Raw genomic sequence first — 19,537 nt, 5'->3', positions numbered from 1 at the left:
AGGCCAAGGCGGGCAGATCACGAGGTCAGGAGATTGAGACCATCCTGGCTAACACGGGGAAACCCCGTCTGTATTAAAAATACAAAAAATTAGCCGAGCGTGGTGGCAGGCGCCTGTAATCCCAGCTACTCAGGAGGCTGAGTCAGGAGAATCGCTTGAATCTGGAAGGTGGAGGTTGCAGTGAGCCAAGATCACGCCAGTGCACTCCAGCCTGGCAACAGAGTGAGACTCTGTCTCTAAATAAATAAATAAACAAATAAATAAATAAAAGTCTCTAAAAAATCATGCAGGTTAGGTTACTGAACAATGTTTACTGTCTGTCACGTGCAATACAAATACACTGTGCTCAATTTTGAGACTATTGTGATGAATAAAACAACAGCCCCATACTGATAGATGCATAACAACATTAAAATGTAATGTCATGAGTAGTGTGGCATAGGTATTCACAGGTCTGTGGATGCCCATAAATCAGGCACTTATTTCTAGCTGTAAAATAGGGAGAGGCTTCCCAGGGAAAAAACAGTGTATGGTACCCTACATGTACTGACCCATCAATTAAGAATCACCTGGAAAGAAATCTCTACTTGTGCCATGCTAAAGGGCTCAAGGACCCTCTGAGACCTGTCATCAATTTTTTTTTTTTTTTTTGGTACAGTCTCATTTTATTGCCCAGGCTGGAGTGCAGTGGCGTGATCTTGGCTCACTGCAACCTCCGCCTCCCGGGTTCAAGCGATTCTCCTGCTTCTGCCTCCCTAGTAGCTGGGATTAAAGGCGTGCACCTCCATGCCCGGCTAATTTTTGTGTTTTTAGTAGAGACGGGGGTTTCACCATGTTGGGCAGGTTGGTCTCAAACTCCTACCTCAAGTGATCCGCCGGCCTTGGCCTCCCAAAGTGCTGGACCAATTTTTTAAGTAAGATCTTGAGTTAACAAAAAGAAGACATGTTCATCAGATCTGCATGTAGCATAAAGTTGGATGAAAGAGCTAGTAGCATGATTCAAAAAGATATAGCAGGCAGGGAGGATGGCCTGAAACCAAGAAAAATGTAAAAATTTGTATTTAAAAAAATCAAACGTATAAGAACAGGAGGTGAAAAAACTGGTTCAGAAGCACTCCATGTGAGAAGACACAGGGAATGATTAGCTGGAAGTTCTTGGTTTGACTATTAGCTTCTTTAATGAAACAAAATGTCATTACTAAACTGTCATATCCTCAAGGACAGGGGTCACATCTTAAATATTTTAATATCTCTCCCTTGTCTAGCATAGGGCATAAAACAGAGTATGTGCTCAATATATCTTTCTGAAACGGAGTCAAAACTAAGAATGGCCAAAGGAACAGGTTCCACTAAAGAATGGACTGTGGTCAGAACCACCAGAGAAGGCTGTTTCAGTTCTCAGCTCATGTACAGTCTTTCTGACACTGCCCTAGGCTTTCTCCTCCCATTTTCTTCTTAAGATAAAAGTCAAAATCTTTTGCATGATGTAGAAGGTGGGACCTCTTCCCCGTTTGTCCTAAAGCCCCACTCCCCACTGCTCTCTTCCTGGCTCACATACTGCTCCCACTCTTTCAGTTCCTTCCAGTCTGAACAAGTGCCAGTCTCTTTTCATGGAACACTCCTCACCGGCCTCTCACACTCACACACATGCACATGCACACACACTCTTGTCTTTTCAACCTCCCCCTCTCTTTCTCTTTCTCCCCCTCTCCCAACTTTCCCTGTGTAGCTTCAGTGTAGGGGCCCCACAGGTTCAGCACATTTCTCCTCAAAGCAAAGAAAGGACAGCTGAGAGTACGGATGAACAAAGCCTCATAACCGCAGGGAGGGCTGTTCCCTGGAGGAACAGAGAATCACATACCAATACGAGACCCACTGCATCTGGGGGAGGAGATTCCTAGAACAAGGACAGGGCTGAATACAAAGGAGAGGGGCAATTTTGCAGACCCAAGCTGGCTAAGAGTTACCCAAAGGATGACAAAAGTAGCAATTACTGCAGCCTGAACACTAATTCCTATCCTGAAACTTACAACTATATTCAATATTACATTTACACATGATACATGATATAAATTTGGTTTACAACCACTGATTATTAAAAACTCTTGAGTCATGCAACTCATATTTTATTAACCTGATAAGAATTCACTATTCTTGTAACAGATCAGATGACTTTTCTGCATGGACTTTATTTATTTTCTTCCAAAACATTATTGTATTGAGGATATAATGATGAGAAAAAGCGTCCTCATGAAGCGTATAATCTCATGGAGAAGGCAACCAAGCAAAAAGACAAACAAACAAACAAACAAACACGATTGCAAAGAAGGTGAGAAGTGTTGCAAGAAAATAACCCATAACCATATTATTGTATCAAGATGTAAAATGATAAAGTGAAACAGTTTAATCAAGCTCCTTCATGACTAAATATCAGTTTTCTGTGTTAACTTGATGAAGATGGCAGAAAGGTTATTTTTACTAAAGTAAGTTTTTCCCTGGCATGTCTGAAGAAAAGGCACCTACTTACTTGGAGTTTCCAGTTTCAAACTCAGCAAAGGCACTACTGCAACACAGCAGACACTGAAATCGGCACCTTTGGAGGCACAGAAAATATAACAGAGTAGTTCAGGTCAAACAGGTGGCTTCCATCAGTGGTTGGGTCGTAAAGAATAAAAAGGGAGAAAAGCGAGAAGATTGGCAATGTCTCAAATCCCACAACCCTCAATCCCTTATGTCACCCATAGTTCTGATGTGGGTCTTGAGTTTCACTTATTTTTCTCAGATTGATGCTTTCAGCTTTTCTAACAGGGTGTATGACCTCTCAGGTGTCACCTTTGCTGTGGATGTTCTTTTTTCCATGTGCAGTGATATGGCATATGACTTAACCTTCAGAATTTGAAGTTCACGAAAAGGTTTGGATGATCCCACTCTTCTCTTGGGCAGAGAATAGCAAAGCTTTATCTTACTTGCCTCTCCAGCCTCCATCGTAAATTTCAAGTTATTTTGCTCCTGAATAATGGCAGTGGTAGCTGAATTAGAAAGGTCACTGGAATTCTGATATCAGCTTTTCACTTGTTTTTAAAAACGCTTCCTGTCGCTTGTTAAATCTTAGTTGCTATTGTTAAGTAGCACACTGTATTTACGGTGTGAGTTAAGAAACATCAAGAAAACTGTTCTGGATTACTTTGTCAACCCATTTACAGAAAGCACAGATGTGCTACCCTCAGGTGACCTAGGAGGCAATGGGTTCCCCTGTCATTGCTGGCCCACACTGTGTACCCAGATAGACTAACATTTTAATTTCTGCCTCTTTTGTGCCTTCCATTATCCTGGGGTCCAAGGTATAAACGTGTCTGGAATCACAATTTGTGGAAGGTTAGTAAAATTTTGAAACAGGACCAGGACCAGTCAGTGCTTGAGATGGATTTTTTGGAGTTTCTCCAAATGTATGGGTTGTCCATTTGTGTCATGTGGCCAGACTTGAGTCTAGAATAGACAGTTAAGACAAAATTATGCTTACTGCAGGCTAGTTTTACAATGGAAAAAAACTGAAGGGAGCAGTCTGGAGAGGATTGCCTCTGTGCTTTAGAAGGCTTTTTCCATAGAGGAATGCTGCTTGAACACAGTAAGGCTTTAGGATCCTTAGGAGGCCATTACTATATAAAGGATGATTTAAATGGAAAATGATGGTGAAGACTGAAAAGGCCCTGGTTGTTGGCAACTGTTCTGTCTACTCAAAAGGAAGATAGTTGGTATCCCAGCATCACCATGTATCAGCTATATGAATTTGAGAATGTTAACTTACTTCTCAGAAAAGCAGTGGTATTATGAAGTTAGGGTTAAATGAGTTAATACATATAAATGTTTAGCGCGATGCCTGACACATTGAAAGTATTCTGCCAAATCTTATAAAGAGACAACCTAAAATACTATACTTTAGTGGTTTATATGGTTTTTGGGGTTCACTTTGGGAATTTGATGAAAACTGCAGATTCTTGCTCCTCAGGAAAATATATATATATACAAATTTTTTGCACAGTTTTAGGAAATTCAAAGATCCAAAGCAGTACAGTGATAGATTTAAGATTAAGATCCTTTGTTCTAGACCAAGACCCATTCCCAAAGAAAAAATAAGGTCCTCAGTTTAATTTATATTTTATATATTTTTGATCATTTGTAATCGTAATCTCCTTTTTAAATTTGGAAGGGATCTTATCTAGTCTAAATTCTATATTTTATTTATTTTATTTTATTTAGGAGTAATAGTACTAAGGTCCTGAGAAAATACTTGGTATCTCAGTTAAGCTGAGAACTCTTTATCAATTTTGCATTTCTATAATAAAAAAATTAAATGCATTTTCTCTTTATCCACTACCCTTCATGTCTGAGCTCTTCCTTAAATTTTACTTATTTCTACTTTGTTCCTAATCCTGTTCTCTGAGATACATTTACAGCCCTGAGAAATTCATGTCTATTCCAAGGTCCATGACAGATATAACAATCTTTCCATTTCTGCGTATTTAAATTAGCATATTAAACTCTGCCCTGCCATATCCAGTTGATATTGTGGTATTTAATGGAAAAGAACTTTGTGCTGTGCTAGAGTAATAACTTCATCAGGTAGGAATTTAAATTAACAAAGACTTATTGAACACCTACAATGAGAGAAGCTTCATTCTATGTCATCTGGAATACATGAATGAACAGAATCCAGACACAGTGCGTGCCCTCATGGAGCTTAGAGTCTAACAATGAAAATGGTCTTTCTTTCAGAAGAACATTCTGGGGTTAGAATTCAGTTCATGGATGGGGCCAGAGATGAGCTGCAATTTTTCAGCCATGTGAATGCCACCAATGTCTCCATTACCACTCCACAAGACACTTGCTTTCATTTGCTTAAACAATAGCTGATTCATCATGGGCAGCACAAAACACAGAATGACCGAAGTATGTCTAGGCAAAATCCCGTAACTTCCCCCTGTCAGGAGCATGAACTACTGAGAGCAAATAGGACATATTTAGGTAAGTCATCTCTAGGCTTTTCAGTGCAAAAATATTTTTAAGCTCTTCTACTTTGCTACCAGGATAATTTGGGTGACTTTTGAGGAGAATTTTAACAATAGAGCAAAGGTTCCAGGGTTTAGCAGTTTGCTATAGTTAGAAGGTGGCAGGAAGTAGGACAGATGATGTGAAAAGAAGCAGATTAATAAAAAGGATGGGAGACTGGGACATGAAAAATTGGAAGTATATCAGATATACGTGACAGGGCCAAAGCAAGAGACATGAAAAGACCTTGAAATCATGTAACATTGTTGAAACTGTTTATTCCTCAGAGCCCATGGATCCCAGTGACATGTTAGCTCTTCTGACTTTGCATCACCAGTGGTGATTCATAGGCTCTAAGGAATTCACCTAATCTCACTCCAGAATGGGGTTGAATGATGTTGCTGGAGCCCTGAAGACAAAAGGCAAAGACAACAAAAAGCTGAGCTGGCCCAGAGCTGGTAGGGTGTGACTCCAGCCTCTACTCACCCTGGGTTGTCGCCTTATCTAGGGGAACGGACTGCTGGTCTTCATTTCAAAGCTACTATGGGAAGCACCAGGGCTATGGAAACTATGATACCAACACATAAAGGCATCTACCTTCCTTTTGCTTTTTCCACTCAGAAAAATGTTACCCTACTTGGTTACCCTCCATATCTAGAAACTTATTCTTGTTTGGCTAAATATACCCTCTGGTTCTTTGAAAAAGGGGAGAAACTCTTCCCAATGTTCTTAGGAGGACTGAACTCAGACTTTGCTTCAGCCCCTCTTACCTGAGATGCCACTGCACAATGAGCTAAGCACTATAGGTGAAAAGCAGAAATTAGGTTTATGACATCTGAGGAAGGTGAAATCAACCTAAATGAATTGCATCATTAGCTCAAGAGAAGAAAATCATTTACTTATGACCTGGTAAAGCAGGGATTTTTCATGTGCACTCATAATTCATAGGCCACAATATTTTTTAGCAGAGGAATTGCTTATCTCCTCTTCTGGTGAATGCTTTGATAGACAACAGTATAAATATCCTGTAGTATGGGTCTTTGGTTTTGTAAACAATCAGAAATAAATAAGGCATTTTGCCTGATGACTAAGCCAGACTTACAAAGAAAGAGGCTTCTACAGACAGAAGGCAATCATAAAAGGCAAAGAAGACCTTCTAGAAGAACTGTGGTGCTTGGTACACACTTAAATACTCTTACCCATTTACCACCAAGGGGACCCTCTGAGCCCAGCCCCATATTTATAAAAACCAGACCTATTTATGTTTGGGTTCTTCCTTGAGTCATACAGAATACATTGGACATATTATCTTCTATATTTTGTTCATATCACAAAAGGTAGTTGCTTCCTGCTGAGTGAAAACAGGAATCATTACCTATGGCCAGTAGACAAAGTTCTAGAAGTATTCCAAAGCACTCTATCTCAGAGTTCCAGCTCTTAAATGGGAACAATATCTCCTTTTCATTAACTGGAAAACTGTGATTTTTTCAGTTAAAAACTTAAAGAATGATCTTTAGCTTAGAAAAAAGAGAATTTGTTGGGAGCAGGACACATAAGGGTAAATATACGTGTGTGTGTATTTGTGTGTGTACACATAGACTCATCTGCATACACATGTAACGCCAAATTTTAGAAATCATCTGTCTTCATCTAGAGAGAGGTTAGAATGAAGAATACATTCATGTCATTTAATTTCTCCATGACCTTAGCTTCTTCATTATTCAACAGTATCACTGACACTGAGTTCTCTTAGAATCTGACTGGATAGACTAGCTAACGGAAGACAAAAATGTACTTTGCAAACACAAGTGCAATAAAGATGTTTAATGATAAACCCTGAGTGTTATCAAGCACTTGAGGCCCTTTTAAATCAAAACAAACTGTCTTGGTAAATGGTACTAGGGAACCCAAAACATTAAAATTCAAGTAAATTTCAATTGCTGTTTAAAAATATGTTTTTGTATGAAATCTTTTAAAAATAAAACAAATAGCTAACATTTACTGAGTACTCATGATAGGGAATAACCTGTTCTAAGTGCTTTATATATGTCTTTTAATTTAATCCTCACAAAAAACCTGTGAAATAATGAAAAATGAAGTTTGAGGAGTTTTTGAATGGTGACTAGATTATACAATATTGAGGTAAAAAAATAACGGAAAATTTTCAATTTCACTCTTACAGAAGTCTTTAGGCAATATATTTTAGGTCACAGCTAAAGTTATACTTGCATAATGAGAATGTTTCCATTTGCTTCCATTCCTGGACACTCTAGTTCCCCATAGACATGTGGAATGTCTAGATGTTCATGTCTTCACTGAGGAATAGAAAATGCAAAGTGACAGGTCTGGTATATACAGAAATAACAGTAGTGCTAGCTCATCAAGAGCAAGGCCAGCACAACCACAACCCATCTAGTACTGCCCAGGGAGGCCATTTTATTTTCTTCACCATACCTGAAAGATGGCAGAGTGAAGTACCTCATTTATTTTCCAAAGGTTTAGTGAATCCTAAGAACTATTTCACGTATCAGGTAGAAAATGAGTTCAAGGGTTGCTGAGCTCAGCATGAGTCCAGGATAAACTAGGCGGGGAGAGAGAGCAAGAGAGAGAGCAAGAGAGAGAGAGACAGAGAGAGAGAGAGAGATTTAGAAAGGAAAGGAAGGAGCAGTGCCTTCTGCAGAGATGAGGAACACGATGCAAAGGAATGGAAAACTAGAACAGTCCAGCTCTACTGTGATTAGCTGAGGCTCCTCCTCTAAAGCTAGCGATTAACCCTAAAGAAATGTATCAATTAGTTGTCCAGGGACATTCTACCTCTGGCAAGTTGAGTAAAATTAAAACATTTACACACATTTACATTTCCAAAACTAAATGACTTCCTAGTATACACATGGTCCCTTTATAACCACCCCACAGAGACCACCACAGTGATCTTTAATTTGCATCCTGAGACAAAGTGCCCTCATTCCCTTTGTTTTTCTCCTGACTACTTCCTTCTGGAAAACGTTTGAGGAAATTTAACTTTGATTTTTGTTGTTATTGCTTTGTTTTTCTTTTTCGTTCATAAACTCTGGGAAATCATTAAACCAGACCTGCAGGCATTAAGTCTGAATGAAGGATAATGTGTGGAAGGGGAGAAAGCCTTTGTCTCTCAGTTTTCTGTGTAGGCAATTGATAGCACAGACATATTACAATCACTTCAACATGAAACCTAGAGAGGAGAAGCACTTTGGGTAATAGATTACTGATTGCCGTTCTCTAACTTGCAACAGAAAAAAAATTCTAAAAAGTTTGAGGTTTTTGCACAGCAGACATTCTTAGTGAAACATAGACTGTAAGAATTTTTCTGTGTAAAAACTGAAATGGGGGTTTTCTGGCCCAGTGAGTTCTAGTTCTTTCTTTTGGAATGTCCTGACTTTCACATCCATTTACTAATGAGAACTAAGGGTAATATTTCATATGTATAAGTGCTTGACATGGAAATGAAGGAAGATTATTTCCGTCAGTCTCTTTTGGTTGAAAGAAACAGAATTAAGTTACTTCACAAAATCAGCCATGGGAAGAGATTAGATCGGTGAAGGAAATTATTACAAAGATACACAAGGACTGGAAGTGGAAACACACTAGGATTTAAGGAACTCTAAATACCAATGTCTTAGCTTCTTTGCTTTCTTTCTGTGTCTTGCCCCATCCTCCTACCCCTCCCAGCTTCCTCACCCTTTACTTCCTATCCGTTCTGTTCCTTCTTCGTTTTAGTTTGCATATGGTTCATGACATCCTCTTACAATCTGACTTTGCTGCCAACTGGCTTAGTATCATAGTTTCCTGATGCCAAATTTCCAAGAAAGGAATCTGATTGGCTCAGATTATCATTTTGAGCTAGTCCATACAGATGGATGGCTAGGTTACAGAATGACTGTCTTTGAGTCAACTGTCTATTCCTCGGTTGACTCACACAGTACAGAGCATGATTATTTAGAATAAGGCCACCAGCAGAAAGATTTACTTAGAGGAGTCTGTGGATAGGACAGGTTGATATGAACATCTTGAATTTGCTGGCAGGTTATGTGGAAACCAGTTTATTCATCTTATTTCTAGAGAATCTAATCCCAGCGATAGACCTGTACTTGCCTTGGTATAGCATGTGAAAGTACCAACAGCATCTCCTTCCTCTACCCTTAATTGTTAATTTTATCAACTTTATCTTCATCATGTCTGTCGCTTTATCTCTGTGACTAGCCAAGTGCCTAGGAATCTTCAGACTTATGTCTCAGAACATTTGGAATTTTGGCTTGGGTGCCAACAAAGGTAGTTTTCTTATCCAAAGATAACCCAAATATTTTTCGCGTAATACGCCAGTGGGTAATAAAATACTGGAATAGAGAATAATGGCTATGTCTTTGCCTATTCTCATAGCATTTATTTGAATAGGTGTCCAGTGAGCTATATTTGGTAAATGTATGAGAGATTTAATCTAGTGGACCTTACAGTTTGGTAACTTAACACAGATAATTAGTTCAAAGATATTTATAAAAATGACTGACTGAATAATGCCAAAGCATGATTTTATAACACTGTAAATGCTGGTGGCATCAAGCAGATCTGGGTTCAAATCAGAGCTCTACCTTTTGTGACCTTGACCAAACTTTCAGTCCCTAAAAATCACATTTAAATGGAGATAATTATAGCTCCTTCATAGGCGTTTTACAAGTATTAGGCAAAATAATGTATGTAGGTTATTGAATAATTATTGGCACGTACTAAGTACTCAGTAAATGATAGTGGTTGCTTCTATTACTATATCTATGATGATTATCATCACTACCATGAAGGTTATGGGGATTACAGAATATAGATTAGAAATATGACGGTTATCTTCAAGTGCTTTACTGTCTTAAGACAGAAAATATCAATGTACTTGTTAGAAATGGTGCACACATATCACTTGCACATACACAAATGGAAATCAACAGGGTGGGGCCTAAGTGTGAAATGCTAAATGTTAGATAATAAAGTGATATTATTTAATTCGGAAAAATAGATTAAAATTTTGGTGAATTTTTAATAGGGATCTTGTCCCTCAGAAAAGAAAGGAAGATTTGCACCCCTTATGAAAGTTTGCCTACTGCAATGTAAAAGGCCAGGATTCATAGGAGTTTTGCAATTGGAGCATGAACTATATTAAAACGGGGAACTGAAACACTGGGAAAGGACCTACTACATGGAGTCTCTGGGAGTTACTGTTGGAAACCAGGAGGCAGCCCACTTCTTGGGTTAACATTTCACTTCCTCGGGGAAGGCCTAGACCAGGAGAGGCCTAGACCAGGTTTGATCACCCTGCTTTATGTTCCCTTCCTGTGTTTTTCCCTACTATAACACTCGTTACACACTGGGATTATTTGTTTAAAGTCCGTCTTCTCTGCTAGGTTATAAATTCTGACTCTTATGTTCATCACTCTATCTCCATGATTAGTCAAGTGGCTGGAACATGGTAAGCACTCCACAAACATGGAGTGCTTGAATGCATGTATGAGTGAGGTAATGAACATGGAATTAGGAGGTGATTTCATCATACACTGTTTTGTATTGTTCTCTGGTATTTATAGGGGTTAATCCTATCTTCCTGTTGACATTGTACATTGCATTGAAACACAGCAAGAATTCTGTATCACATATCTTCAACACTGCCACTGAGATGTATCCAGTTATAGGCATAAATGCTCAAAAGATCTTTCTGGACTCTGCTAATAACCCTTTTTACATTCTATTCTCCATTTTCTATTTATCTTCTGTAACAATGCAGAGATTATACTTCAATCCCACTATTAGATTATAAGCCTGTCCTTTGTTACTTTTATCACCAGGACTTACTGCTTGGTAAGGGTTCAATAAATAAATGACTAAATAAAGGATTATCTGGACAGCATATACTTCAAAGCATAATTTTCCAATTTTGCAGCCTTCCAGAATCTTAAAAGTTGCTGCTGTGATTCCAAGCTTGCAGTTCATGTGAGAATGCATCATCTCAAGACATTTCATCTTTGAAATTGCTGTCTTTGCTGCTATCATTCACATATACTTTGTGAATGTATCTTCTTGCTCATAAGGCAAATTTTACCTTTGTATAAAAATAAATTTACAATTTTAAGACATTTGGGAATTTTTTGGTTAAAACAATCTGTTCACTTGATTTCTAGCTAACAAACTCTAATATATCTAATCATTTCATCCAGTGGGTTTTTTTGAGCACCTCTTAGATTCCAAGTACTAGAAATAGTCAGATGAATCAGTCTTGTCCCTAAAGATGCTCAAAGTCTAGATGTACCATAGTCACATCCAGAAGATCTGAAAGTAGAGGTATGAATTATTCCCTTCAGAGGTCCCCTTCAATCCCACCTCAGTCCTGTGTTGATTTCCTGTAAATTCCTTACAATAGAATACTACGTTATCTAAGACTTCTAAGTCAACAAATTATAACTCGTCTTTACTCCCATTAACTATATCCCACTCCCAAACTGCCTTATGCTTGTGTGACTTTTTCTATTGTATTAATCTACTCTCATTTTTAACACCCAGACAGCCAGTATATTTTACGGTAATATTTTAAATATATTTAAAAATATAATATTTCTGTCTTAATTTCCTCCTTTCTGAAAGAAGGGTTGAATATTTGGGACAGTGGATTTGGAATATCAAGAAGACTGTGGCTAACAACAACAAAAAAAAATCACTGGGAGAACAAACAAAAACCAATACAACTCTAGTGATATCTGAGGATAGAGGTCCTTTTACTTTTACCCTGCCTACTTGAAAAAAATTCTGCTACTTCTCCTATATGCTGTTTCCACTAGATTCTTGTTGAAATATACTAAGACAAAACAAATCACAAAATTATAGAGTTTAAAGAGGTCTTTGAAATTCTCTACTGAGACATGGATTAATCGTGAATTTAATAAAGTTTAAACTTTAGGATCCATCACTAGCATTGGCCCCTTCTGAGGTCCTGAGAGAGGTCCAGGCAATTTACTCACATGGTCATACTTTTAAATACATTTCAAAAGTAAGCTATTATAACCACTATTGGTAAAGACAACAGTTTCTTTGTATACCAGTTTCCATCTTTCACAATCCCCCTCATGCTGGAGGCATTGCAGAAGCTGTGGGTATCTTTGTTGATCTGGCTGAGGGGAAGTTGAGATGGACATACCTTTAGCTTGAGTTTATAAGTTAAATTTATGGGGCTCACAGTCATTTCAGTATATGGTTGTTATTTCCAGTGGTCTCAATAAAAGAATAGGTTCTAGGAATACTCCCACTGCTCGCTGGGCCAATTCACCAGGCATAATATCACACAGATGTAAGGTCACAGGCTATTTCATGACACACATGTGTCCTAGGACACTCAGAACTAGGAATGTGTGCTAGGGGAAAGATTGAATTATCTTTCCATTCCCTCTAAAAAAGATAGTATTACAAAAATCATTAACAGAACAGGCATGGTGGCTCATGCCTGTAATCCAGCACTTTGGGAGGCCGAGGTGGGTGGATCACTTGAGTTCAGGAGTTCAAGACCAGTCTGGCCAACATGGCGAAATCCTGTCTCTACTAAAAAAATACAAAAATTAGCTGGGTGTGGTGGCATGCACCTGTAGTCTTAGCTACTCTGGAGGCTGAGGCAGGAGAATTGCTTGATGCCAGGAGGCAGAGGTTGCAGTGAGCCAAGGTCGTGCCACTGCACTCCAGCCTGGATAACAGAGCAAGACCTCATCTCAAAAACAAAAAAAAAAAGTCATTAACATATGAAGAGGAAAATGGAATATACAGTCCCAAAGATGTAGGGAAAAAGTAATATAGGCTTGTGTCAGGCAGTTAATAAATATTTGTTATTTTTCTGGCTTGTGTGATTTTATAGTATTTTTCATCTTTTGAAAATTTATTGTGATTTTATTGCTGATTTTAAGTAAGTATTCACTTTCATAACTATTAATAATTTTGCATCCATAATTTTATATTTCTTTTTTCAAAGAAGGTTCCTATAGCCTATAAGTTTTTGCCCCCACAAAACCTGGATCTGCTTCAACCCAATTTAATCACTCTTCCACATTTAATAGATAAGGAAGTGATTCCAAGTGATAGATAAGCTGTGATTCCCAGCTTGCATATACCATATAGTTCATATATGGTTCACACCTGTAACTATATATGATACAGTTCACAGTGGTTCACACCTGTAACTATATATGATACAGTTCACAGCAGTACTGAACTAAACCCTAGGTCTCTTGACTTTCTGTCCAGTGCTATTTCTATTACCCTATATTATCTTACTTTTGACACAAGTATCTCAAAATCAAAGATCTTCACTGGAAAAAAAAAAAAAAAAGACAAATAAAAAAAATTTCCTGACAACAGTATATAATAATAGAATTTACATGGCATTTCTTATAAACTAGGCATTGTTTTAAAGTGTTTTATGTAGAATTCATTTAATCTTCAAAAAACTCTATGACAAAGCTAATCTTAATATTTTCATTTCTGCAGATGACAAACACTGAGATGCAGAAAAGTTAAGTAACTAGACCAAGGTCACACAGTATGTGGAAAGTATAACATCTTTTATATTGTGTCAGCTCACAGCAAGCATTTATTTAGGGCTTACAATGTTTCAGTTACTTTGCTGAGCAACTATAATGCATTATTTCAGTCCATCTTTACAATTGCCCTTTGAGTTAGGTAGCATTATTACTCCATCTTACAGATGACCAGATTGAAAGCATAGAGAAATTTACTAATTTTCCTGAAGTCATACATTTAGTAAGAGGCAAAGTCAATGCTCAAATTTCTGTCTAACTCCAGAGCCAGGGCTTCCAGCCTCTATGTGATACTGCCCATCAAATAAAACACTCTCAGTGCATCAGGCCTGGCTTCCTTGCTCTTCCAATATTGCCACATTTGCTGTGGCTCCTTTATCCTAAAGCAACAATTAGAATAGGGATTTGAGCAGAATGAGGATAAGAAGTGGAGTTAGCAGCGTAAAGGACATAGTAGCCGCTTCTTAGTTAGATAATTGTGCTCCCCATTGTGAGATATATATACCTACTATATATACTGTGTATATGTGTGTGTGTGTGTGTGTGTATATAAGTTCATTTTCACACTGCTGATAAAGACATACCTGACACTGGGAATAAAAAAGTGTAATTGGACTTACAGTTCCACATGGTTGGGGAGGCCTCAGAATCATGGTGGTGGCAAGAGAAAGATGGGGAAAAAGCAAAAGTGGAAACCCCTGATAAACCTATCAGATCTCATGAGACTTACTCACTATCAGGAGAATAGCATGGGGAAGACCAGCCCCCATGATTCAATTACCTTCCACTGGGTCCCTACCACAACTCGTAGGAATTCTGGGAGATACAATTCAAGTTGAGATTTGGGTGGGGACACAGCCAAACCATATCAATACACATATATACACATATTTTTAGGGTACCTGACATCATCATACATCACAATATTGCTTGCATGTGACCCCTTTCCTTAGCTTTTGTTAAAGAGATGACAAATTTACTTTTAATTAATGTTCTCTGATTAAGTTAACAGTGATAACTAACAGATCAGTAATTTAGATGCTGGAGAAGGTTTATAGAGGTCACAAATTCAAATCCCTACAAAGAGCAAGAAGATAATGTAAATAAAATGACAAAAATGTAACCCCTAGGGAGTGGCAGGGACCTTAGTAAACAGAAGAGTGTATGTCCAAACCAAATAATAGGCCATTTGGGAATATAAGCCCAGTGTGACCAGATCTGACAATCTTTCTAAAGAAAATGGAAATCTAGATTTTTGGTTTTAAAAAAAATCCCAAATTGTGAATATTTGAAAGCAATTCAAAACTTTTTTTTAAAAGCGTCATGCTGGCTGACTGTGCAAGCCAAACAAATAAACCACACACCCTTCACATCTGTAGGCCTTTTGTAGTCTGCTTTATAGTGGGGTTAAATAAAGAACACTCTGATCTGAAATGTTAGAAAAGAAAACTGATAGGAATTTGGGTCCTGATGGAATATTTGTGTTTTGAAAAATGAGCTTCGATAAGAATAATCTGAGTGGAGGTGGGTGATTGAAGAGGTGGAATGGGGTGGGAACTAAAGTAGTGGCCTTTTTGAGAACAGATTCTCTTATTTCTCCTTTGGAGTAGTATTGGTCTCGGGCCTTAGGAAAAAATAGCAGAAATCTAATTAACAGCTCTAAGGGAGCAATCAATTTACAATTGTGTGAAGTGTAAATTCCTTTGTGCAAGAAACAAATTACAGTATTTGCAAATGTGTAAATAATGCAGCACTGTCTGAGCAATCCAAATGCTTTGGGTGTGCCCTTGAGAAAGAAAAAGAAGCTTGAAGAGACAAAATGTTAGAAAATGACCTATTGTCTCAAGAAATGGAATTTAAAAATTATCTTTAGTAACTGATTTTTCTCAATTAACTCCTTATTTTGAAACTATAAAGGAACTCAGTTCTTTGGTCAATAGAATGAGAATATCTAAAGAAGTAAACAATTTCAAGTCCAAAGTCACAGCATATTATTAAAAGGGTAACTTCAATCAAATGTGCTAAACACAAAAATTTTCCTTCAACCCTTCCTACAGCTCTGGTTTGTGGCAATAACTTTCATTTCATAAAAGAGAGAATGATGCCCAACCCATAATAGTTAATACTTTCAATGTCAGAGAAAGATTGGTGACAGGTAAGAACATGAACCTAATCTCTCTGCTTCAAAGCAGTGGATTTTTCTGAACAATTCAATTCACATTTATTGGGGTGCTTTTATAGAGAGCAAAACTCATTACTTTCTACAATATTTTTTTGAGTACTTCCCTATTGCTTGAGCTAGGAGCCAAGGATACAAAGTAAATGTTACTCTATCCCTGCCTTCAAGGGGTTTGAAGTCTAATGAGAAAACAGGATTTAAACCTATCATTTGCATAGTAAGCTTTTTGGTAAAGAAGAGGTATAGAGGGGCATTATGGATGTTTGGACAAGTGCTTGATTCAGGAAATGTTTCAACAGGAGAAGATATTCACCAGGCCGAAGGAAGAAGGGAACGGGATTAAGGTAGAGGTAAGTGGAATACTGATGGACCTTATGCAGAATGATAGCTTTAAATGATTGCTCTCGCCTGTGTTCTTATTCAAATCTTTCCACAAAATATTTTAGCAAGTTGCACCAGGAGCCTTAAGACATATGTATACCCTTTTACTCAAAAATTCCAGGCCTAGAAATCAGAGATGCTGCCAGAAACTTAAGTATGAGGGAGTTTATTTCGTTATTTACAATCATGAAAAACCTGAAACAACCCACATACTCAACAATAGCACAAGGATTAAGTAAGTTATGGTACATCCAAGCCATGTGATTTTATGGATTTCCTGTTTAAAAAAAAAAAAAAACACACTTTAAAAGAATATTTCAAAACAAGCAAAATGATTATAACAGTTTTGAAATGATGTGCAATGTTTAATGAAGTTATCATCCTAATTTTGTAATAAAAATTAAAACGTAGTTCTCAACATTGGTTGTAATTTTCACTCATATCCTACTTTTCTAAAGTTCTTTCTTGTTTTAAACATACGGGACACAAAAGGGGCGGAGTTTCTCCTTGTTCTATGTGCAATAAAAAGAACTGGCTTTTGTTTCTTTCCCTTTTAAGTGTGATCCTGGGTTTGAAATCACATTCTCTTTATGGTATTCAGGCTGGCTAAGAAAGGAAGGAAGGTTAGGTGAAGAATGGAAGAGAAAGGAGATGTCCAGAAACTGAACATTTCCATGAGAGAGGAGAACAACTATGATGGGAGTGAGGGTGTGAGGACAGACCAGAAAGAGTGGTTGCTGTGTTAAGAATAAGGTACTGGCATTGAGTAGTTGAGGGCAGAACATAAACACATATATAATGGTTCAGTATAAGAAATGTCACAGTGCAATACATGATTAACTGCCAAGTAAATAGCACTACAGACAATATATATTATAATAGTTTGGAGCAATTTGGTGGAGAGATCCATCATATGGTCAGATACATGTATGTGACCATGTATTATTGAAGATATTCATCTACTAAAATCTCCCTTTATCAATCTTTGTTAGAGGGTGTTATTGTATAGGGCTAGATTCTCTTGGCTTTCCTTTCTGGGGGATTTAGTTACTGGGGTATTTAGTTAGAACTTAAAGGAACTCATTTCAAAAGGATTTTAGCTATCAAGTGAAAAAAGAAAAGAAAAGGTTATAAGAAGAATGTGCTAGAAAACAATATGAATTTAAAATACTATTTGAGAAAATTCAATCTGCACAAAAATTCACTTCATCCTTCAATTTCTCCTTTCCTTTAAAATGTACTCACATAAAAATCTGCTCTAAAAGCCAGAACCAGCCAGGAATATAGCCCAAGAAATTTACCACTAAATGGGGACACATATGTGTTTCTTAGAAAAACTGTGCCTTGCTGACTTTCTCCCTGGATTTCTTGGTTCTCTGCATCGAAGGGCATGTGGTAATTCCTTCCTTTTCTGAATTTGCTTGCTTTTACAGTTTCTTCTAACTGAATCTTAAACACCTTCCCCACACCATCGGTCTTTCATTATATATGTCTACACAGCATCAAGCGACCTTTAGCTAACACTGGAGAAATGGATCAACACCTTTACCCAACTACATCACTTAGACCCTTTGGGGGTTTTCTACTCTATTTTAATCTATTTAAACCTGACACTAGCAGATTTCCATTTCCTTTGTTCCTTGTGTAGACTTGGTTTATATGTGTTGGTCTCTAAAAAGGGACAGAGAGGAGACAGCTGTTGAGAAATGAGATTGGCAGTTTTAACCGCACAATTTGGTCTAATACCTTTGATATGCTAAACTTGCTAGCTCCTCCAAGTGTACCTTTCCGATTTTGCATAACACCACCCTGAATCCCTAAGGAAACCAGGGTTTGTTGTTGTTTTTTTTTTAATTAAAAAGAAAAGAAAGAAATGCAAACCAGTGAAACCGTTCTTTTAAATTATCTCCACATAGATTTCATTCTACGAACTGCAGGCCTTCACAAATCCTGGTACGCTAGAGACCTTTAAAAAAGGAGAAGCCGAGAATACTGATTAGGTTCTAAAAATCGAAAACAGGTGATGTCATAATGCATAGTCCTGTGGCCACGGCCATGGCCGGGTGGGGAGCTGGGCTCCAGTGATCACTGCACAGCGCTCCATGCCAGTAGGCGATGCAAGTTATCTCCGGGGCCCGGAGGACACGAGTGAGGACCGGGCACCAATCAGGTTCTCGCTCTGCGCCTGCCTTTGTTCTCACTCGGGAGCAGGTTGCGAGCGTCTAGCATCGGGAACCCGCATTCGACTCCGACGCGCATTGCTAGCCCCTTCGGGAGACCTGGCTCCCCTACCCGTCTGTCCCCCCACACTCGGTCAGCCTGCGCTTTCCCCAATCAAGTCTGCCTTCTCTCCGCAGAACGTGGAAGCTAAAACCCTGACTCACCATTCTAAGCTTTGGAAGAGGCAGGTTTGTCCCAATAGTTTTAAACGGCAATTTGTTCTCTGAACCTTCCTTTCTGAGCAGGGCTCTGTGCTCTGCATGTATTCGAACAGCTGCCTCAGGAAGGTCTTTTGGGTGAGAAAACAAGCCCCTTTGGCCTTTTCGTGCTGGACAAGTAAAGGAACTTACATCTCTAAGATAACCGCGAGAAGGTACTTCAGAAACAGGAGGAAACCGCTAAACCAGAGGTTTTGTGTCTCTCCCCTCAAACTCGATTACTTGCATAAATATATATATAACTCAGACATTTATCCCCTATCTGCCTCTCAAGCCTCAAGTAACTGAAGTCTTTGCAAAACACGGTTCACAATAAATGATGCATAAAGTTCTTTGAGATCCCTGGATACAAAGTCCTTCATAACTGCAGGCTTCTTTACAGCTAAAGTTACATTTTGGTGGAGGGAAAGCCTAACCACTGCCCTGAAGGAAGGAACATTTAATCCTCCCACTCCCCTCCCCCTTTCTCGAGAGATCAGGAAATATTTAGCTCAATCTTAGACTCTCTAGCGAGCTCTAGCTCCCAACTATTTATCTCATTCAGCTCACCACTTTTGCAGGGACCTGGGGGGGCGTGGCTTATCTTGGGGGTGGGGCTTGGATGGCAGTATATTTGCATACGACACACCCTCGTCCTCTTATTGGCAGAGGAGAGCAAACTGTTCCCTGCTACCCTACTACTTAGCTAACCGCCATCTCCCTTCAGTTCCGAGCCTCGGAGACAAACTTAACTTGCCCGGAGATTCAAGGCTTCCTCGGCCCCTGTGATTGGCCGGCGCGACTCCCAACCGGGCTCTCGTTGCTCATTGGCTGCGGGCTAGCGCCTGGGGGGCGTAGCCGGAGCTGTCCGATTGGCGGGAGGGGCGGTACCGGAGCGTCGAGGTGGTGAAGGTGGTGGGGCG

The 19,537-nt window shown here is 38.7% G+C and overlaps 1 protein-coding gene across 1 annotated transcript in view; it reads left to right on the top strand.

Annotated features, from left to right (window-relative positions):
- Window positions 1-18,211: 18,211 nt before the first annotated feature.
- The window catches only part of SESN3 (sestrin 3), a 63,771-nt gene continuing 62,445 nt past the window's right edge, over window positions 18,212-19,537 (top strand). Inside the window, exon 1 of the mRNA XM_012000942.1 lies at window positions 18,212-18,601. The gene's annotated coding sequence lies outside the window, so the exon portion shown is untranslated. The remainder of the gene's footprint in view (window positions 18,602-19,537) is intronic.

The sequence above is a fragment of the Mandrillus leucophaeus genome, unplaced genomic scaffold (assembly GCF_000951045.1).
Source record: "Mandrillus leucophaeus isolate KB7577 unplaced genomic scaffold, Mleu.le_1.0 Scaffold643, whole genome shotgun sequence".
Classification (NCBI taxonomy): Eukaryota; Metazoa; Chordata; class Mammalia; order Primates; family Cercopithecidae; genus Mandrillus; species Mandrillus leucophaeus.
The sequence above is the reverse complement of the archived record's forward strand: the minus strand, read 5'-3'. Positions and strand labels throughout refer to the sequence as shown.